At 39.8% G+C, this 21,245-nt stretch overlaps 1 protein-coding gene across 1 annotated transcript in view; it reads left to right on the plus strand.

Moving 5' to 3' along the window:
• Nucleotides 1-21,245, plus strand: part of cdh13 (cadherin 13, H-cadherin (heart)) — a 768,401-nt gene that overhangs the window by 363,716 nt on the left and 383,440 nt on the right. The gene's annotated exons all lie outside the window — the stretch shown is intronic.

A 21,245-nucleotide genomic window follows, 5' to 3' on the forward strand; every position in this document is an offset into this window, starting at 1 on the left:
CTCTCCCCTCTCACCTTAAATCTATGCCCCCTCATTATAGACTCCCCTACCTTTGGGAAAAGATTTTGACTATCTACCTTATCGATGCCCCTCATTATTTTATAGACTTCTATAAGATCACCCCATAACCTCCTACTCTCCAGGGAAAAAAGTCTCAGTCTATCCAACCTCTCCCTATAAGTCAAACCATCAAGTCCCGGTAGCATCCTAGTAAATCTTTTCTGCACTCTTTCTAGTTTAATAATATCCTTTCTATAATAGGGTGACCAGAACTGTACACAGTATTCCAAGTGTGGCCTTACTAATGTCTTGTACAACTTCAACAAGACATCCCAACTCCTGTATTCAATGTTCTGACCAATGAAACCAAGCATGCTGAATGCCTTCTTCACCACCCTATCCACCTGTGACTCCAGGTTATTTCATAGTGAAAACTTTGGGCAACACTTCGCACACAAAGCAATAACTTGAGTGCTTCCAGTTGCCCAACAACTGCAGGCACAGCTCATAAGAGACCTTCAGCTAAGATCCAAGTCCACTGCTAACTGAGTCATGCCATCCTGGTCCCCTTTTGGCAACAAACTCAACTTAGTAATTCCATGACATTCTCCTTCACAACTATCAAGACTCCCATTTGGAAATCATTCTACAACTTTTTCATGTAAGCATTCCTCTATTTTTGTCCAAATCATTTTGAATATATCGATATGTCAGTGCCAAGAACATTTCACTAACAACAGATCTGTCAACTTTCCTATTGTTTAAGACTACCATAATGCCCTTTCATTCTTAGCCTCCTACCTTTCCTACAGTGGCAGAAGGTTCTCAGATGGCTGACTGATGATTTGCAGCAGGATCTTTGGGGGATTGTAGTGGTATATCCTTGTCTTTGGCTGTGGGCTGTTTCTGTAAGATCTCCTCTTTCCACGGGCCCAAACACTGGGTCATCTGTTTCCAGATTAGTAACACCTCAGCTGAAGAATTTTTAAATTTGTGGGCTCACTGTCCTGAAGAAGTACCAGAGGCAAAGTGGCTGCTTAAGCCCTTTCAGCTGCTGCAGCAGCAGTGGATTTTCCTCCCCATCCTACATTCCAGATTGCCTTTAAGAGCTAATAGTGTCTGGAATCTGACATGAATATGTAATGAAGCTGCACTGAGGAAAACTGGGCTGGTTTTAAGACCGGCAAAGTGCAATTGTGGTGCTTTTTCAGTACTGTATCCACAACTAAAAAAAACCTAGGTCATATCTTTTCTTGTGAAAGCAAGGTCTCCACTCTCAAGATTTTCTCTCCATGTGATTCACTAGTGGGTGAGCTCCTGAGTTCAAACCTGGAAGTTGCAGAGAAATTGGGTCAAGGTGAGGTGTTTGCTCCTTAGGAAAAGAGTGAACATTGGAGCGCAAATCAACCTACACTCCTCATGTGCTCACTTAGTTGGTTATAGATGAGCATAGGCAGAGGCCTCGGAACAGGTTTTGGCACATTGTGTCAAATGGTTATTGGCTTGAGGGGACCTGAAGAATATAACATAAAAATTGGGGTGGGGAGGTTGTAAGAATACAAATCCCTTTTGGATGATTTTTTCCATTTTAAAGAATTGCTATAATATCCGTGCAGAGCACAGCTTGCCAGTTTGTGTTTCCCGAGTATGCCTGGAATCATTTGATACATTCTAGAGTAAATTCATCTACCCGTACTCCCAGCAGAGAGTCACACTCAAAATGGAGTGCAGGCCAGAAGATCAGAATTACAGTGTTGTTTCCTTCCCTCTGACTCATGCTCCCTTCATGTGCGGCTCCACACTGGGAGTGCAAAAGTGCATTCCAGATCATTACAACTTGCTGCATAAAAAAATGTTTCCTCACATCGCCTCTGGCTCTTTTGCCGATCACCTTAAGACTGTGTCCTCTGGTTACCGACCCTTCTGCCACTGGAACATTTTCTCCTTATTTACCCTATCAAAACCGTTCATGATTTTGAACACCTCCATCAAATCTCCCCTTAACCTTCTCTGTTCCTAGAACACCACCAGCTTTTCCAATCTCTCCACATAACTGAAGTCCCTCATCCCTGGTACCGTTTTAGTAAATGTCTTCTGCAGTAGTGGGCATGTCCAAGTCTCTGGGTGTCTGGTAGGAAGAATTTGCCTTTAATCCCTGCTAGTCAAGGAAGTTGCTTTAAATCCACGTGGCTTGGCAATTAAGTGAGTGCATTAGTCATTTTATTCACATTTGGATTCAGAAAATATTTAATATGAAGTATGTGCTGCCTACTGAAAATGCTGTTAAGCAGCAGAGACAGCGACAGTTAAAGCCTGGTTTCAATTAAGTACTATTAGACAATAAAATCAAATAATACATATTGCTATAGATATTAACTACAATATACTTGCTTCAAACAAAACATGAATTTGTGTAAAGGGATGTTACTCATTAACTGAATATATTTTGTAATGCGTTTAAGATATTAGATATGTTCTTGAGGCAATAAATCAGTTATCATGCTTGTGTTGTTTAAGAGCAAAATCACCAGATTATCAGTTTATGACTGCAGTATAATGAACTAACAATGTACAATGATTTTAATCACAGTTGGACACAAGTTTGTTTGGATGAAGATTTATTTTTTCCCCCTCTTTCCATAGTTTATCAACTTTCTCCCTTCCCTTCCTTTTCTCCTGAAGGGGTTGATGCAGCAGTGAAGGTCCATAAAGACCCGACATCCTCTGGTACCCCCCAAAAAGTGTCCATTCTTCGCATGGAAGCCCAGAAGAGTCTAGCTAGCAGCTATCATGTCTTACCATTGATTGTTTCACCCTCAGTCCTTTTCCATCTATCAATATTCTTGACCCCAAACAATGACCTCTGACTGCGTATGGTAGCATAGTGGTTATGTTACTGTATTAGTAATCACGAGGCCTGGATTAATAATCTGGAGACATGAGTTCAAAATCCACCATAGCAGCTGGGGAATTTAAATTCAGTTAATTAAAATAAAATCTGGAATGAAAAGTTAGTATCAGTAATGGTGACCATGAAACTACCGGATTGTGTAAAATACCCATCTGGTTCACTAATGTCCTTTAGGGAAGGAAACCTGCTGCCCTTACCTGGTCTGGCCTATATGTAACTCCTGCCCCACAGCAATGTGGTTGATTCTTAACTGTCCTCTGAAATGACCTAGCAACCCACTCAGTTGTACAATCCCGCTACCTTCGCCGCATGGACTGCAGCGGTTCAAGAAGGTGGCTCACCACCACCTTATCAAGGGCAATTAGGACTGGGCAATAAATCCTGGTCTTGCCAGCGATGCCCACATCCCATGAATGAATAAAAAAAATATTGAACTGCCACACCTCTATCATTAAAGCTGCCTCCACTTTTGTACCGAAAACTTCTTTTGCCCTCAAATCTTAACTCTCTATAATGTCCAAGTCCATCCAAGACCTAAATATTTGGGGTGACTCTTCTAACACTTGTTTCGCACTTCAGGAAAGGATAAAAGGAAAACAAAATTGTCATCTGATGGGCCTCAGCTCTGATCTTCAACTGTTTTTCCATCACAACATTTCTTGTCTTTCTATATTTTATTGACAGAACTATGGTCAGTGGCCCTCTTTCCTTTTGTGTTCCTTTTAAACTACGACATGTTATCCTAAACAGTTGCTACCCCCTACATCCTCACTATGTTGAGAGACAGACAGACAGAATGAAAGAATTTCACTTCACAACCTCAAGATAACTCATTCTTTGCTGGAACCTTAAAGACGTGACACTCCTTTCCTCCCTCGGTCTTGCCTTTTCCCTACAATCGTCAGGCATGTGAAAGCAATGCATGTTCTCACCCATTGATCGGAAAACCATGTGTGGTGTGCGTCCAAGTGTTCCACATGCACTGTTTACAATGCACTGTCCCATGTTCCCAGCATTGAGCCCACTTGAAGGAGCATAGGTCATAGAATTAGGGCTACATTGTTGTAGCCTTATCACTGGCCCATGCTCCCTTCAAGCGTGGCTCAATACTAGGAGTGCTGGATTGCTAATTTACCTGCAAGTGTAGTTAGTAGAATCTATGTGATCATTTCTCTGCTCCCTAATACAAGTTATAGTTTGATCCTAACTTGTAGACCACGATGAAATGATCAAGATCAATTGTAGCAGGAGGTGGCTGAGGAGCTTGCAGACAACATTACTAAATTGTTGGCAACCAAAGCTCAGCATTGGCAGATGGCAGTTGTGTAGTGAAGATTAAGTGAACGACTGCACTCTCAGTCCTCAGGCAAATGTTACGTGGAAGATGTAAAGGTGAAAAATAATCATTTATCAAATACAATAAAACTTGTGTTGCTTCACATTCAACAGTTCTTTTCATTTTGCTGTATTCAGCTTGTTCCTTATTCATATATTCTAGTTTTGAATACATTTCTAGCAAGTGAGGTTGTTGAGGATTTTGTGAAAGTCACTTTACCTCACCACTGACTTGCTAAAATCACAGTTGAACAGTTTTTTCAAATGCTATTATTAATCAACTTACTATTTACAAATGAAAATTTCTTAAAATATTTCTAAAAGATTATTTGCATTATCATTTGTATTTCTTCCCAGATATTCCTAACTACTTTATTTAATCTGCCACAAAATTGCAGAATAAAATCTAGAAACTGTAATTTATGCTCATTTTTTAAAATTGAAATTAAACAGATGTTTGCTCTGATCTCTTGATATTCATCGCATGATTGATGGCCTGCATTTTATGTTGAAATAAAAATATAATTATATACAGTTCAGCAACCTTTCCATTTTATTAATAATTATGTTCAATTCAGCAACCTTTCAATTTCGTCACCTAGGATAAATAGATCTCAATCACAATTTATTTAATAATTACTTGATTTTTGATGCATAAATTTGATCTAAGCAGAGACCACAATGAAGATTTAATATATTTCAGTTAAGAAACCAATTCAAACTGTTTTTTATCAAAATGATTGATGAATTTCACAAATAATATTCATTATTGTAAAGCAGTTTTTGCAAATATTTCAGCTAATTTGGTTCTCAAAATATTGTATGCAAAAAAGATAATGACATCATCAGGCATAGTATGTGCTAGGACCAATGGTTCTGTGAGGGATGCATGTGTGTCTATAAACATGTAGAAGACATGCTGGCTAGATTTTCAACTATTCAGAGTCAACGGCAGAAAATCTGTTTGTAGTGCTCCTTCTATAGCGAGATTGTATATATACTTCCATGCAGTATAACTTTTTTTTAATGTTATGGTATAGTTTAGCTTGCTTTTATGTATCAAACTTGTTTCCAATAAAATTGTCTGAGTTGTCAAATTCTTCATTACAAGTATGTCAAAATTCAGCAGGAATGGTTTCACCTTTGCTAAGCATTGTTGTCATGTTGGATATTGTGATTCACTTTTCTGATTTGTGTCTTCCCATACCTAGTTGTCTTTCTCTTCTAGCAATAATCTTCAACCCCTGGATTTGGTATTTGGGTTTTCGCCTCCATCTTAGTCCCCTCACATATTTTTCACTCTCCTGCTTCAGTCCTATGTGATTTATCAATCAAAGGGTGCTGCTAAAACTAGTTTATAAGGCTGAGGGGGTTTTAACTGATACTATGATCAATCGCTAAGCATTGACACCATTTTGATTAGTACACATTTTTCTGCTTTCAATCCTTCAATAAGTTTGTAGTTGTGAGAGGCAGGTCAGGATGGTGAGAAATAAGAGATATGGAATGAGGATGATAGGAAGATGTAAGCTGAGGAGGAATTCTTGACAGAAAATGACAGGTAAAAGATGTAGATGGGACAGCAGAATTACACTCGTTCGGTTGACAGCAATACTTGCCCATACATCTTAACAGAGGAGAAACTATTCTGTTCAAAGTGTGATCAAACTATCTAACCCATAGTGATAGATCTCACAAGTTATTGTTTTCGAAGGCCAGTGATGTTTGTTGCTGGGAAGGGGTGAGGATTTGAATAGATGTTGAGTAATCTAGATACCATTGTTGGGTAATGTTCCATATATATTTAGGCATTAAAGTTGGTGCAAGTTGGCAGGAGTGCTCCCATTGAAAATAAAAGGGAGCATTAGATCCACATTATGGCTTCCAAGCCATATTTTGATAGAAACATTATGCTATATTACAAGCATCACATAACTGATTTCCTGAGCAGTGTTATTATGAAAAGGATATTGATGTTGGTGTTGGTGAGTTCGACAACTGCTTCATTCAGTTGTGAACAACATTTTTGGATAACATGGGGCCCAATGAGATACTGTGATGTTTCCATGAAGCAACCACTAGCCTTGTGGTGTCTGAGAATCAATCAGCAGGCAGGTCTTTTCTCATCTGTCCAATGTCCTTGGCAGTAGGCCCCAAAACCTGGTTGCATTTGACACCAGGAGGAATTTTTTCATTGGGCTCCCATTTCAGACAGAATGACATTACTTAGTTCTGCTGCTTGAGGAATGAGTGTCATGTTAGCTTTCTTATGCAAATAATATATTGGGATGAGTAATACCACATATATTTCAGCAGGACTGAGCCTCTGCTGAATATATGATTTGATATGCAAAGTTGAAATGACTAGCTGCACTCTGAAATGTATGTTTCCTCTGCTGATGTGGTGTATAAAAACCAAAGAAGTTTTTGAATCTTCGTCACAGTGTCACAGAACCATTCTCCATTCCTAGGAAGTTTAAACTGATAAAGGGCCCCCCACCTCCCCATCTCTCCCACTCCCCCACTGCCCCTTGGCTATGGAGACTTAGAATTCCATGGTCTTGACATCAGACTGCTCATGAAAGAAAATCATCAAGGCTGATATTCTCCATGTTTGTTTTCTGATGGGCTATCTGTAATGCTATATCACCTTGAGAACAAGCATTTAGAGATATTTCCTTAAGCATCAATATTTCAATTAAGTGACAATTGTTTAAATTCAGACTACAAAAGTAAGTCAGTATGTAAAATGGAGTTTGTAAGCTAGCAGCAAGCTGTTGAATGCAGCTTTTTGTGAAGATGTTTGAAACCATAATAAATCCAGTTGTTTTTAATCATTCAGTGCTGGAACCCTAAAACCAATATCTAGAAATGACTGTTAACGATATTAGCAGTTGAACGTTTAACAAATCTGTTCACCAATATTGTGAACAGTCATTTTTAGGCTTATATAACATAAAAACAGACTATCCATTTCAAGAATTGGCATGCATTTATCAAACTAAAAATACTCAAGGAAATGGAAAACCTAAGTCAAATTGCTCTGGCGCTGCCAGTGGGGAGTTAGTCTCTGCTAACAGAGCTCTGTTTCCAAAGGTCTGTAGTAATTGGAGTGCATACCTTGATTTGATGCTGTGCCTGTCTTGGAGGTAATGAAGTTACCCAGCGATTGTTAGGAGCAGATAGGTTTTGCATCAGATGCTATACATTTTATACTTTCTTGTGAATGACTAAGATCAATGAAATATAGAAATTAAGAAAGGATGGGAAAGGAAAGAGAGTGGCTGTGTTCCCTTTTTAATTTTTTTTACCTTGTGACCTTTAAGAATTTTACATCTGACATTGGAATTTAAATGCTCTGCTTCGACACTCTGTCTCCCCCTTTTAAAACTGCCATCGTCACTCTTTCCTCAAAGAACCTGCCCTTGGCTCCTCTGTCGTTGCAAACTACTACCTCATATCCAGCATCATTTTCCTCTCAAAGTCCTTGAGTATGTCGTTGCCTCCCAAATTTATGCCCATCTCTCACAATCACGTTCCACCCATCACAGCACTGAAACAGGTCGAACCAAGCTAATGGACAAAATTCTCTGTGACTGTGACCGTGGTGCATTATCCTCCTGACTTCACTTCAACCTTTGAGATGGTTAATCACACCATCCTCCTCCAATACATCTCCTCTGTTGCCCAGCTGCCCTTGCTTGATTTCACTCTTACCTATCTGAGTGTAGCCAGAGCATCTCTAGCAATGGCTTCTTTTCCCACTCCTGCTTCATCACATTAGGAGTCCTCCAAGGTTTTATCCTTGCCCCTTTTTCCTCATCTACATGCTGTCCCATGGTGATATCATCTGCAGACATGAAGTCAGCTTCCACATGTAAGCTGATGATACCCAACTCTACCTCTCCTATGCCTCTCTTGATCCCTGCATTGTCTCTGTGCTGTGATGCTGCTTGTCTGACATCAGGGACAGAGTGTACAAACATAGGAGTGCACTAGCAAATGGGGCCGGGGTAGGAAAGAATGGTAAAAAGACAAAATTAAAGGTTCTTTATCTGAATGTGTGCAGCATGCGTAGTAAGATAGATGAATTGACAGCGCAAATAGAAACAAATGGGTATGAGCTCGTGGCCATTACAGAGACGTGGTTGCAAGGTGACCAAGGTTGGGAGCTAAATATTCAGGGTTATTTAACATTTCGGAAGGATAGGAAAAAAGGTAAAGATGGTGGGGTAGCTCTGTTAATAAAGGATGAAATTGGTATAATAGTGAGTAATGATCTAGGCTCAGAAGATGCAGATGTCGAATCAATTTGGGTGGAGGTAAGAAATGGCAAGGGAAAGAAATCAATGGTGGGAGTAGTATATAGGCCCCCTAATAGTAGCTACACTGTAGGGCAAAATATAAATCAAGAAATAAGGGGGGCTTGTAAAAAAGGTAATGCAATAATCATGGGTGATTTTAACTTTCACATAGATTGGACAAATCAAACTGGCAACAATAGCCCTGAGGAGGAATTCATAGAGTGTATTAGGGACTGTTTCTTAGACCAATACATTGTGGAACCAACCAGGGAACAGACCATTTTGGATCTGGTAATGGGTAACGAAACAGGATTAATTAATGATCTCAATGTAAAGGATCCCTTGGGAAGCAGTGATCATAACATGATGAATTTCACATCCAGTTTGAGTGCGAGGATCTTGAGTCTGAAACTACTGTATTAAACTTAAATAAGGGCAATTATAAAGGAATGAGGGTGGAATTGGCTAAAGTGGACTGAGTAAACAAATTAGATGATATGAGCAGTGGCAAACATTTAAAAAGATATTTTATGACTCGCAACAAAAATATATCCCTGTGAGGAGGAAAGACTCCACAAAAAGGGTGAACCAACCACGGCTAACTAAGGAAGTCAAGGATAGTATCAGGTTAAAAGAAAAAGCATACAACATGGCAAAGATTACTGGTAAGCCCGAAGATTGGGAAAACTTTAAAAAAACAGCAAAGGATGACTAAAAGAATAATACAGGGAGAAAATAAATTATGAGAGTAAACTAGCAAGAAATATAAAAAATGACAGTCAAAGCTTCTACAAGTATATAAAAAGGAAGAGGGTAGCTGAAGTAAACATTGGTCCCTTAGAGGGTGAGACTGAGGAAATAATAATGGAAAACATGGAAATGGCAGAGGAATTGAACAGATATTTTGAATCTGTCTTCACAGTAGAAGACACTAATAATATAACAATAATAGTAGATAATTAAGGGGCAAAGGGGAGGGAGAAACGAAAAACAATCACTATCACTAGAGAAAAAGTATTAGGTAAACTGATGGGTCTAAAGGCTGACAAGTCCCCTGGACCTGATGGCTTGCATCCGAGGGTCTTAAAGTAAGTGGCTACAGAGATAGTGGATGCATTGGTTGTAATCTTCCAGAATTCATTAGATACTAGAAAGGTCCCATCAGATTGGAAAACCGCAAACGTTAAACCCCTATTCAAGAAGGGAGTGAGACAGAAAGCAGGTAACTATAGACCAGTTAGCCTAACATCTGTCATTGGGAAAATGCTAGAATCCATTATTAAGGAAGTAATCGCAGGACATTTGGAGACTCATAATACAATCAAGGAGAGTCAACATGGTTCTATGAAGGGGAAATCATGTCTGACAAATTTATTAGAGTTCTTTGAGGAAGTAACGGGCAGGGTGGATAAAGGGGAACCAATGGATGCAGTATATTTGGATTTCCAAAAGGCATTCGATAAGGTGCCACATAAAAGATTACTGCACAAGATAAGAGCTTATGGTGTTGGGGATAATATACTGGCATGGATAGAGGATTGGCTAACTAACAGAAAATAAAGAGTCGGGATAAAAGGGTCATTTTCAAAATGGCAATCTGTAACTAGTGGGGTGCCGCAGGGATCAGTGCTGGAGCCTCAACTATTTACAATATATATCAATGACTTGGATGAAGGAACAGTGTGTTTTGTGGCCAAATTTGCTGATGATACAAAAATAGGTGGAAAAGCAAGTTCCAATGAGGACACAAAATGTCTGCAAAGGGATATTGACAGGTTAAGCGAATGGGCAAAAATTTGGCAGATGGATTATAATGTGGGAAAATGTGAAGTCATCCACTTTGGGAGGAAAAATAAAAAGGCAAAATATTATTTGAATGGAGAAATACTACAAAATGCTGCATTACAGAGGGATCTGGGTGTCCTCGTACATGAAACACAAAAAGTCAACATACAGGTGCAGCAGGTAATCCAGAAGGCAAACGGAATATTGGCCTTTATTTCTAGGGGGATGGAGTATAAAAGCAGGGAAGTCATGCTACAACTATACAGGGTGCTGGTGAGACCACACCTGTAGTACTGCGTACAGTCCTGGTGCCCTTATTTAAGGACGGACATACTTGCATTGGAGGCAGTTCAGAGAAGGTTCACTAGGTTGATTCCGGGTATGGAAGGGTTGTCTTATGAGGAAAGATTGAACAGGTTGGGTCTACACTCATTGGAGTTCAGAAGAATGAGAGGAGATCTTATTGAAACATACAAGATTCTGAGGGGACTCGATAGGGTAGATGCTGAGAGGATGTTACCCCTCATGGGGGAATCTAAAACTAGGGGGCATAGTCTCAGAATAAGGGGTTGCCTGTTTAAGATGGAAATGAGAAGGTATTTCTTCTCTCAGAGGGTCATGAATCTTTGGAATTCTTTACCCCAAAAAGCTGTGGAGGCTGAGTCATTTAAGATATTCAAGGCTGAGTTAGACAAATTTTTGATCAGCAAGGGAGTCAAAGGATATGGGGAAAGGGCGGGAAAGTGGAGTTGAGTTAAAAATCAAATCAGCCATGATCTCATTAAATGGCGGAGCAGGCTCGAGGGGACGAATGGCCTACTCCTGCTCCTATCTCCTATCATCTTACCCAGACTTGGATAATCCATAATTTCCTTAGTTTCGGTCTTCCCAATGTTTAGATATCATCTTCAGTCCTTGCTCTAAACTCTATATCCTTGCCACTGACTCAATCACCCTTCTCAGACATTGTTTCAGGTTGAACCAGACTTTTGCAAACTCAGCGTCCTATTTGATCGTGTGTTGAGCTTCCAACCCCAAATCATTTTCATTACAAATATAGCGTACTTCCACCTCTTTAACATCAGCCACGTCCTGCCTCAGCCCATCTGCCACTGAAACCCTCATCAATGTCTTTGTTGTCTCCAGACTCGATTATTCCAATGCTCTCCTGGTTGGCCTCCCATTCTCCTCTTGTAAACTCTAGTTTATCCAAAACTCTGCTGCCCGTAAATATCCTGCACCAAGTCTTGTTTGCCTGCTTGTTGACCTATATTGGCTCCTGGATCCTTAACGCCTCAAATTTAAAATGATCATCCTTGTGTTTAAATCCCTTCAAGGCCTCACCCCTCCTTATTTCTGCAATCTCCTCCAACCCTGCAACGGCCCCCCTCCGCCCATCCCTGAATTCTCCATTCCTCTAATTCCGGCCTCTTGTGTATCCCCTACTTCCTTCACCTTACCATTGGTGGCTGTGCCTTCAGCCATCTAAGTCCCATGCTCTGAAATTCCTTCCCAAAATCCCTCCACATCTCCAGCCCCTCTCCTCCTTTAGGATCCTGTAACCCCTGCAAATATCATCTTCTTTGGCTCAGCATCCATTATTTTGATTTTGTCTCTATGAAACACTTTGAGGCATTTTTCTACATTAAAAGCCCATAGGTATGCAAGTTGTTGTTAAATGATCTGCCCTTGTGGATCAGTGCAGGTTGGAACCTTTGGAAATGTAATGCAGAAGCTCACTTTTCTGTTTGTATTGCTATGTGTCACTATCTTAATTGGTATAATTGCAGGTCTCTAAGTACAGTAGAACCTTAATTATCTGTGCTCCCATTATCCACATTTCAATTATCTGTGATAAGTTTTGTGAATAATGGGACGGCAGTGTCTTCATCGTTCGGTTCCTGCTGGCAAGATCAGGTGACTGCTAACTCAAAGCTCGTGATCTTCTGCCCTTGACTCTGGTCGCCCGACTTGCCACAGACCCAGATTACTTTACCAGCTGGCATCATGCTTAACATCTGCTTTGCTGCCCCCCGATGCCGCCCCCCCCCTCCCCAATCCATACAGTCTAAGACTTGCCTGAACACTTACCTTTTCATGTCCTCTTCCTTGCTGTGCTCCCGTCCGACTGAGGCCAGCCTGTCAATCAGGTCGGCCTATCGGACGGCAAACCGACAAAAAAAAACGTCCTTATGTCAAAATCGTAATTGATTTGACCCCCCTGCCCCCTTCCCGGGTCAAAATCCTGGCCTTGATCTCATAAGTGTAAACGTATGGTGGATTTTCAATCTGCCCGAGTTCCCGGGACAGGAAGGAATTGCCTGTGCTGAAAACTCTGCTGCAAGGCTACAGTGTTGACTCTAAGATAAATTTAATGCTGCAGTAGATATTGAGGGTGCGCTTTTACAACAGTCATGAAATGGAAAAATGGGCGATCTGTCATCCCAGCAAACATTCACACAGGACTGAATCCTCTAACACATGCAAACCATCACTCAATGTTGTACTGAAAGTGAAATATATAGAAGTTGAGTTTAAAAGAACTGATGGTTCCTTTGAGTGTGAACATTCTGTTACATATTGAAGGTAATGCCAACATATATAATTTATTTCAATCAATGACTCAGGCTGGTGAGTGAGGATTGATAACTCTATACGTGCCTAGCTTATAACTGTGCAGTGGACAGTATTGGTGTGGAAATCACTGAAAGATACTGTAGATGTAAGCAGGATAAAGGTGAGACAAATGTCTATTTTGTGATGCAATATCTATTAGTGAAGGATAATATAGTAGATCATAGGTATTGGAATATGCTTGATAAAAAAATTGCTATGTCGGAAAAGCCCAGAAGAAAGGTGGACCCTGAAAAAGATTGCTCAGAGAGAAACCAGTAGGAAAATGAAACAGTTACAGCAGCTTGTCCCCCTACAAGGGGGACCATGGGATGCCCTTTGACCACAATTGCTGTCAAATAGTCAATCGAGCTAAAGCTGGCAACTTGGTGGTGACGGAGTTAAAACACTCACTATACACCAATATAATGCAAGACATTCACAGCTGCCAGCCATATGTTAGGAGTTTTGTTCAAGGCAGGATGCTAGGTGGGATGCCAAGGGACTGAGAATTGCACTTAGAAGTGTTGACAATTTGCCACCTCACCTTGCAGCAAGCATCTTATTGTCTGAACAATGAATGAGATTGCCAATTGGAAGTCATAGGGAAAACTAGAAACCATTCAAGCCCTGTCCCAGCTGAAGGATAACACATAGAGTGCATCATGTTTGGAAGAAGCAAGAATATAAAGAGGAATAAAACAATATCAAAATGTTCACTTAATCATTTACTTTTTAATGATTTAATTTTTAATTAATTAAAAATTATGATTTTTTTTATTTGTGCACTTAAAATTTAATATAAAGAAAAAGATAAGAAAAAGCAAACAGTGAGAAAGTAATAAATTCATCAGCAAAAAGCCTTGTAAATGTTATTATTGTTCTTTTACGATGCTGGATTCAATAAATTAATTTAAATTGATAATGATTCGAACGTCCAGCACTGCCCGAAGAATTTAAAGATCCTATTTAAAATTAATGGTGGATAAGAACTATTGCTCTCTCAATGAAATGATGGGTCTACCTCATCTACTCACAGTTATTAATGATGACTAATGAATACCATAACATCTAAATTATGTATCAGATGCCCTCAAACAGTCAAAGAAAGTGTGTTTAATGAAGACTTTACTTCTCTGGTTGTAACAGGAATTTGATATTTCTTCTGATGGGTACAATACTCAACTCAATTGATTCTTGCATGTAAAAACTGAAAAGTATAAATGTTTCTTGACATGAAAACAAATATATTTAAGAAGCAGATACAATACCTTGGAAGAAATTTATTAATGGTTACTACCTACATGGGCTTATATACAGCTTTTACTTTAGACACAGTGAAGAGAACTAGAGATGGCTCAAGGGCACAAAATACAATTAAAATCCTTAAAACTTAAAAATGTAGAGAAAGAGTTGGAACTGAAATTGATTTAATGGGGATGAAAATTAATATTTTTATTGGAATTTTAGATTAATATTTACAACATAACATTCAAAATAATCTAAAATAAGCACACAATGATCATCTATGGAATATGCATGTACAATAATATTCAAATATTCTTGAGATTGCCAGCTGGTAGTCAACTTTTTCATGTCTCGAAATTAAATATTGTTCAAAGATTTGGCAGGTTTGGTCAAATCTAATGTACTCTCCTGTTGAATAACAATCAGGTAGCTGATGAAAGAATTAACGTATTTGGGTGTTTACATAGCCACCTCATCATACTCCATGGTAGATCATAGATTCAGTCCATTAGTGAGCAAAATTAAATATCTTATCAGCTGGCATTTGATACTGCTATCTTTTATGGTAAGATGGACACTATCTATTAATGTATATTGAATAACATGAGGAATGGCAAGTTAATTCTGTGATAGTCAGTGTCCTGAGCACTAGGAATGCAATCAGTATAAAGTATGCATTATCAGCCCTATAACGATATACCCAATTTTGGGTAAGATAGCAGAGAAACATCCAAACCCAACTCTATAGTAAAGCTAACAGAAAAGGCACCACTCCTGACACAAAAATAGCCATAGAAATGGTTAATCGTTTTAATTTATAAAAAACAAAATAACTGAAATATTAAAAGCCATGATCAAATGGGCTTGTTGCTTACCAATTTTATCTTCAATAAAGTTAACATAGGCATGGTGCTAACAGTGGCAGATTCTGTATCTGTTATGTGAATTATTGCATTAACATTCAGCTGCATTCTAATACAGTTTACATTGCATTCATCTGAAATGTTACTTTGTAGCAAAAGTAGAGATTAGCCTAGTTTATCTCAAGATAAAAAGGGTGTATTAGACTGAATCAAATGGCTGCAGAGATGGACTAAAAGAATTGTTTCCCCTTCCCCTTCCAATAACTTACTTTTTGTTGATCTGGTATTGTCAATTTAAAACTAATTTTTTTTTACTGAAATTGTAAAACGAAATCAAATCCCATCACACCAGGCTAGATTGGCCCCAGCTGTTTCGGTGGTAAGTGGAATGCATTATGCAATTCAAGCTGCAACAAATACTCCCAATATCAGTGGGTCATTGTCTTTTGCTTGTAGTATAACTATTCATGGCAGTATGGTTACAAGCAATGATTCATACAAGTGAATTATCACTTACTGCTTTCTTCTGTGAATTGACATTAAATTTCTAAAATCAACTAGATCAGCAAGTGTAAACAAAAAAAAGCCTCTGCTGACATTTTGCTACTGATTTTTTTTTCATTCACAAAAAAGCACCATTACTTACTCATGATTTTATCGTTCCTTAGTAATAGATGGAATTATTGCATGCCTCAAGCAATCACCTTGTGTATGATCAGAATAATCTTCTCGTGTTTGGTATGACTTAGTATCAATCTAAAATACTGCCACTGCAAAAAAACTACTCCAAGCTGTAAATATGTTAGATTTATGACACGAATGTAATATTCACTCAAAGTACCTGTTGTAATTTTCTTAAGAGGCAGTTTGTTAAGATATATATATACACACACAATATCAGTTGTTAGTCAAGCAAAAGTGGAATTCACATTAAATCTCTGGTAAAACTAACGGGGCTCTAACCAACTAAGGACAACAGAAATTCCTATGGTGAAGACATGGTCTTGTTGATCTTCCACTGTTTTATATCGGAGCTGCATTTATACATTTTATATATTTGTTTTGGCATATACTCCAACCTATGAATTAGCAAAAGCTTTCCAACAGCTTCAAACACCTCAAAAAATGTATCAATACCAAAACCATTGAAAGTGCACCAGGACATGCACTTGTGTTGATCCTTCACTTGTTTTGGAGGAAAAAACGGCCAAACTGCATTAAAACCTAAGGCAGGTACAAGTACTGAAAGCATAAGATTTATTTCAAAGAGGATTCTGAAGCACCCCCCCATTAGGGTTCCCAGCCCTCCCGGAATGACCGGGAATTTCCCAGAATCGGGGCTATATCCCCCAAGTGCTGCATCCAGCAGCCCGGGAGAGCAGCAATTTAAATTTCCCACCCCAAAGTGTGACCCCCGCACCCTCCGCTCTGTGACGTCACAGACTGCTAGTAGACAAGCCTTCGGCTCGGGGACATCACCCGCAGAGAACTGCGACTGCATGGATTGCAATTGGAAGGGGGCTGAAGAGCCGGGAATCTAGAAAGCCCAGGAATCGTGGTTGTCACCATTTGAGGGGCTTTGAATCAGGGGGGCATGGGCGGGGAGAAGAGAAGGAGACCTGGGGAATGGGGCTTGGGGTGGGGGGAGAGGGAGACTGGGATTGGAGAATGGGGGTTCGGGGAGAGAGGGAGGCTGTGGAATGGGGGTTTGGAGGGAGGGGGAGATTGGGGAATGGGGCAAGGGGGGAGAGAGACAGAGAGTGAGGAATTGGGGCTCGGAGGAGAGATGGAGATTATGGTAAGGGGCTCGGGGGCAGAAATCGAGAGTGAAAAATGGGGGCTGAGAGATGGAGATTGGGGAATGGGGGCTAGGGGGAGAGATGGAAACTGGGGAATGGGGACTCAAGGAGAGGGATACTGGGGAATGGGGAGAGATGGGGAATGGGGGCTCGGGGAGTGAGGGAGACTGAGGATGGGAAAGGAGGACACTAGGGGTAGCGGAAATGGGTTGGGTGTGGGAAAGGGGTCCAACATTTCCCTTTAGGGCCAGGAGCAACAGCAGCAGTAGCATCATGGTGAGTGGGAGCGGCACTGAGAGAGGAGCAGCCAGTAAAGGGATAAGTGAAACCAGGGGACTTTACAGTGGGTAAGCAGTGAAAGATTATTTCCACTGGTGGGAAAATGGGGAACTAGGGAATGGAAACCAAGGATTCTCACTGGAAGAAACAAGGGGGAATGACCAGTTACATATAGACTATCAGTGAGTTATTGTATTTCTGTTCATTATAAGGGGAATCTGAGTGTTACCACTTCACTATTAGTAATTAGTGCAATTTCAGTGAGTTACCATTAATTACTGGTGGAATCAAAGTTCCTCCCACCTCTAGTTTCCCCTCTGCAAGTCACTCCACCATCTTTGGTTTCCCACCTTCGCCACCCTCCGCTTTCCCCCTCTTCGCCTGCTCACAGGTGGCCTCCTGGTTCTTGGAACTTGTCACACAACAGCAGCTAGCGTGAAACCACAAGCAAAGATTCTCAACCACAGGGGACCCACCCTTTATAAGCTAAATGCAATAACATTTGTAGAAGTTATGTGATCAGATGTCATGTGATCTAATGTCACGTGCTCAGATGTTATGTGATTAGGTATCACATGGTCAGATGTCATGTGGTCAGAATGTCACGTGATCAAACCTCCAGGAATGTCTCGAACCAGAGTTGGTAACCCTACCCCCCGTAGAAATGTTCATTTTTGATATTTTATTTGGTGCATTTTCAAGTATTTTAGAGTGTACAATAAACATTGTAGATTTTTTAATCTAAAAAATGAATGGATATTTGTTCAATTTTATTGAAAATTGCTTTCAACTTGCCATTTGGAAATTAATTTTCTTTTATATTTAAAATGACTTTCTTCCAGTAGTTGCAGATAATCAAATACTGGGAAAGAAGGAGCTAATGTGATGGAGCTTGAATTCAACACACTGTGGATTCAGGGAGGAGGGAGAACATGTAGGGTGATATGTTTCAACTTAGAATTAACAAGAAAAGAAAGTTCATAGAAGAAATACTGTAGTAGTGCCAATAAAACAGAAACATCTGAATCTGAATTTGTTCTTACAAAGGGTAATTGGCCCTTTTTGTATCTGGTCCTGAAAATCTGTTTTCTACGTTAAAGGCACTATATAAATGCAGCCATTCCGGTGGACTCCTCCCAAAGTTACAGCGGGAGCACTGCAGACCTGCCATGGATTTTTGGGCTTTCCATGTTTATATATACATTGTACTTTAATTTTTGTGCTTGATATAATTTAATTATAAATAAAGTTAGCCTAGAAATTACTGTGTGGTATATTAGCATATGATCACTTAACATCCTGGAACATGACTGGAAAAGAATATACAGTCATCTGGCCGGTCGCAAAAACTAATATTTCTCAAATGCCCACTCTCATAAATATCAATCCAGTTCTCCATTAAATTTTTCCACACCATCTGTCTTTTTGCCTCCCTGGGCAATCCATTCCACATGTTTAGCACCCTCTGTGCAAAGTAGTGGAATCTAAATTATCTGGGTCCTTTCCCTCTTCTAGCTTGAGTCAGTGCTCCCTATTTCTGGAGTTTGTGGCAATCTCATTCATTTAGCATTGCTTTGTGCACTATTTTAATAAAGATCCAGTTACGCTGAAAGAGAAGACTGTTTAATAATGGCTCAAAATTATAACTTGAGAGAAGGATTATTTATACTTGTTTTTGTATTGTCACGAGCGAGGGAGAGCTTCCCCAAATATGGAAGCAGTATCAAGTTTTCAACTTTACTGAGAGCTCAGGGTTCTCCAGAGAAAAATAAATCTTTTGGCAGGAAAGATAAAGTCAAGTTTCTTGGAGGCAGATTTATCAATAGAACAGACATGAGAGTTCCATTTTTGATCAGAGGAAACAGTGAAGCCAAGAATGGAGCAGCAGGAGGATCAGGGTAGAAAATATTAAGAGGCAATGACATTTAGAAAATTGGCTCTACACTCTCATGATCTGTGAACTCAAAATTCTGTAAACTAGATAATTCTGACTGGGGCACATCTGCGACAGGCCAGGGATTCAGCAGAACACATCCCCGAGCACTCTTCCAGTCCCATCCATCCCAAATCTGCTAGAAAATTGGCAGGAGGGGGCCAGAAAATCTCGGCCCTTAGGTCTGTGTGTATATGTGAGCACAGCAGGCTCATTTCAGCAATATTCATCTTTGAATGATCGCAGTTCCTGCTGTGATACGATCTATAATAAATGCATACCTTTGAGTTCAATATTGTCTGATTTCTCCATTAACATTGCAACAAAGTTCCTTAAATATATATTGATAGAAAATTACAGTATATTAATTTTTTAAACTCCAAATAGGCTGTTCTAAATATTTATCAATGATTAGCATGATCCATCACTCTGGAAATGTCAAAACAATTTACTTTCAACAGCTCGGAGAGGGAGATCTGCAGAGAAGTTTCTTTTCTACATTGAAAATTTAAAAATGGTGAATGCAGGCTGTTAAAAAATGATATTGTAATTTTTGAGCACTCAATATTCTTTGCAGCTTTCAAACATTCTGTGCCTCATATCGGAATTATTTGCTTCAAGAGTTCAATGAATAGTTCTTCAAAGTAAAGGGACAGAAATACTCTTGGGAAAATATCCTTCCAGACAAAAAAAATTAAATTTATGATGTTATAAATTTACTTTTAATAGCTTTACTTGATAGAACAGAGCTTCCTTTTTCTTTTCAACACATCCAGTCGGAGCTTAGGATGTGATTTTCCACTCTGTAGAGAAAGAATAAAGAGCTAGCCTTTATCTTGAACGTCATCATGTCCTTAGGACATTTCAAAATGCTTCATAAATATTTATTTTCTTTTTGCAGTATAATCACTTATATATAAGCAGATATGGTATCCAATTGTGCACAGCAAGATCCCACACACAGCAAGTGAAATACCAGGGTAGAAACTGGTATGCGTTGTGTCTATTCTTTTGGGCGCAAAGCAGGCTCAACGTTGAGAAATTTAGTGGTGGGACAGTCCATGCCCAATCTGCGTGTATGTTCAGACCACTGTTAAATTCGTAGGGGCCCATTTTTTAAGTGTTCCGGGAGCTACCTAAACAGGTGTTAGGCCCATTCCATACTTTAATTAGGGGCCCAATGCCTGTTGAAGGACTCCTCTGATGAGTGGAACAGGCACCAGGCCTACCCTGTTCATAATTCTTCAGCAGCCTTTGTGACTGCCAATGAAAGGTAAGTTCTTTCCAATTTAAATTTGAAAAAAAAACCTTCCTGTGGAGCTATGAGGAACAGGAGTGCTGCCCTGACTCCCACAATCTTCACAATCGCCCCCCCCGCCAGGCACCCGGTCAACCCCTCTCCCAGGAATCACCTTTGAGCTACTGCTGGCGAGGCAAGTGGCATGACATTTGGCATCTGCACTACGCGAACTGCCTATGGAGGCGTGACAGGTGCCGGCACCTCGCGAATAAAATGGTTGGGACGTCTGCTATCTGCGCAGCGCTGAGTCTGGGCCCATTAATTGGCCAAGATGAATTTCTGCCCCCTTAATCTTGATTGGTGGTGTTGGTTCACTAGGGGAATCACTTGCTGTTCTTCAAATAGCACCATGGGATTTTTACCATCCACCAAAATGAACAGGGCCTCAGTTTAGCATCTGATGTGAAGGACAGCACCTCTGACAATGCAGCACTCCTTCAGAACTTGAAAGTCAATAAAGGTTATGTTCTAACATCCTGGACTGAGGCTTGAACCCACAAACTTCTGACTTAGTGGCTAGAATTTTATCAACTGAGCCAACATTACATGCGAATATACAGTACCAGAACAAAAACAGTGGTCATTCACAAAGTTCAGAAACACCATACTATACTCTAGAGCCTGGAAATTATTGTTGGCAAAATTAGTGGATGAAGACTTGATATGTTCGTATGACATTCCTTTGTCTGCTCTTTTAACAGAGGTGTTGACCCATTTCTTTGATGTGGGTTAATATGTCTGTTACAATAGTGAATAGATAAGTGTTATGTGAATGTGTCATGTATTGATCCGCTCACATCACCAACAGTAATACCCAGGCTTATCGTTGCGTGACAGGGTAGTGGAAGCAAATTCAATAATAACTTTCAAAAGGG

This window comes from Heptranchias perlo, chromosome 16, assembly GCF_035084215.1.
Source record: "Heptranchias perlo isolate sHepPer1 chromosome 16, sHepPer1.hap1, whole genome shotgun sequence".
NCBI classification, from domain to species: Eukaryota; Metazoa; Chordata; class Chondrichthyes; order Hexanchiformes; family Hexanchidae; genus Heptranchias; species Heptranchias perlo.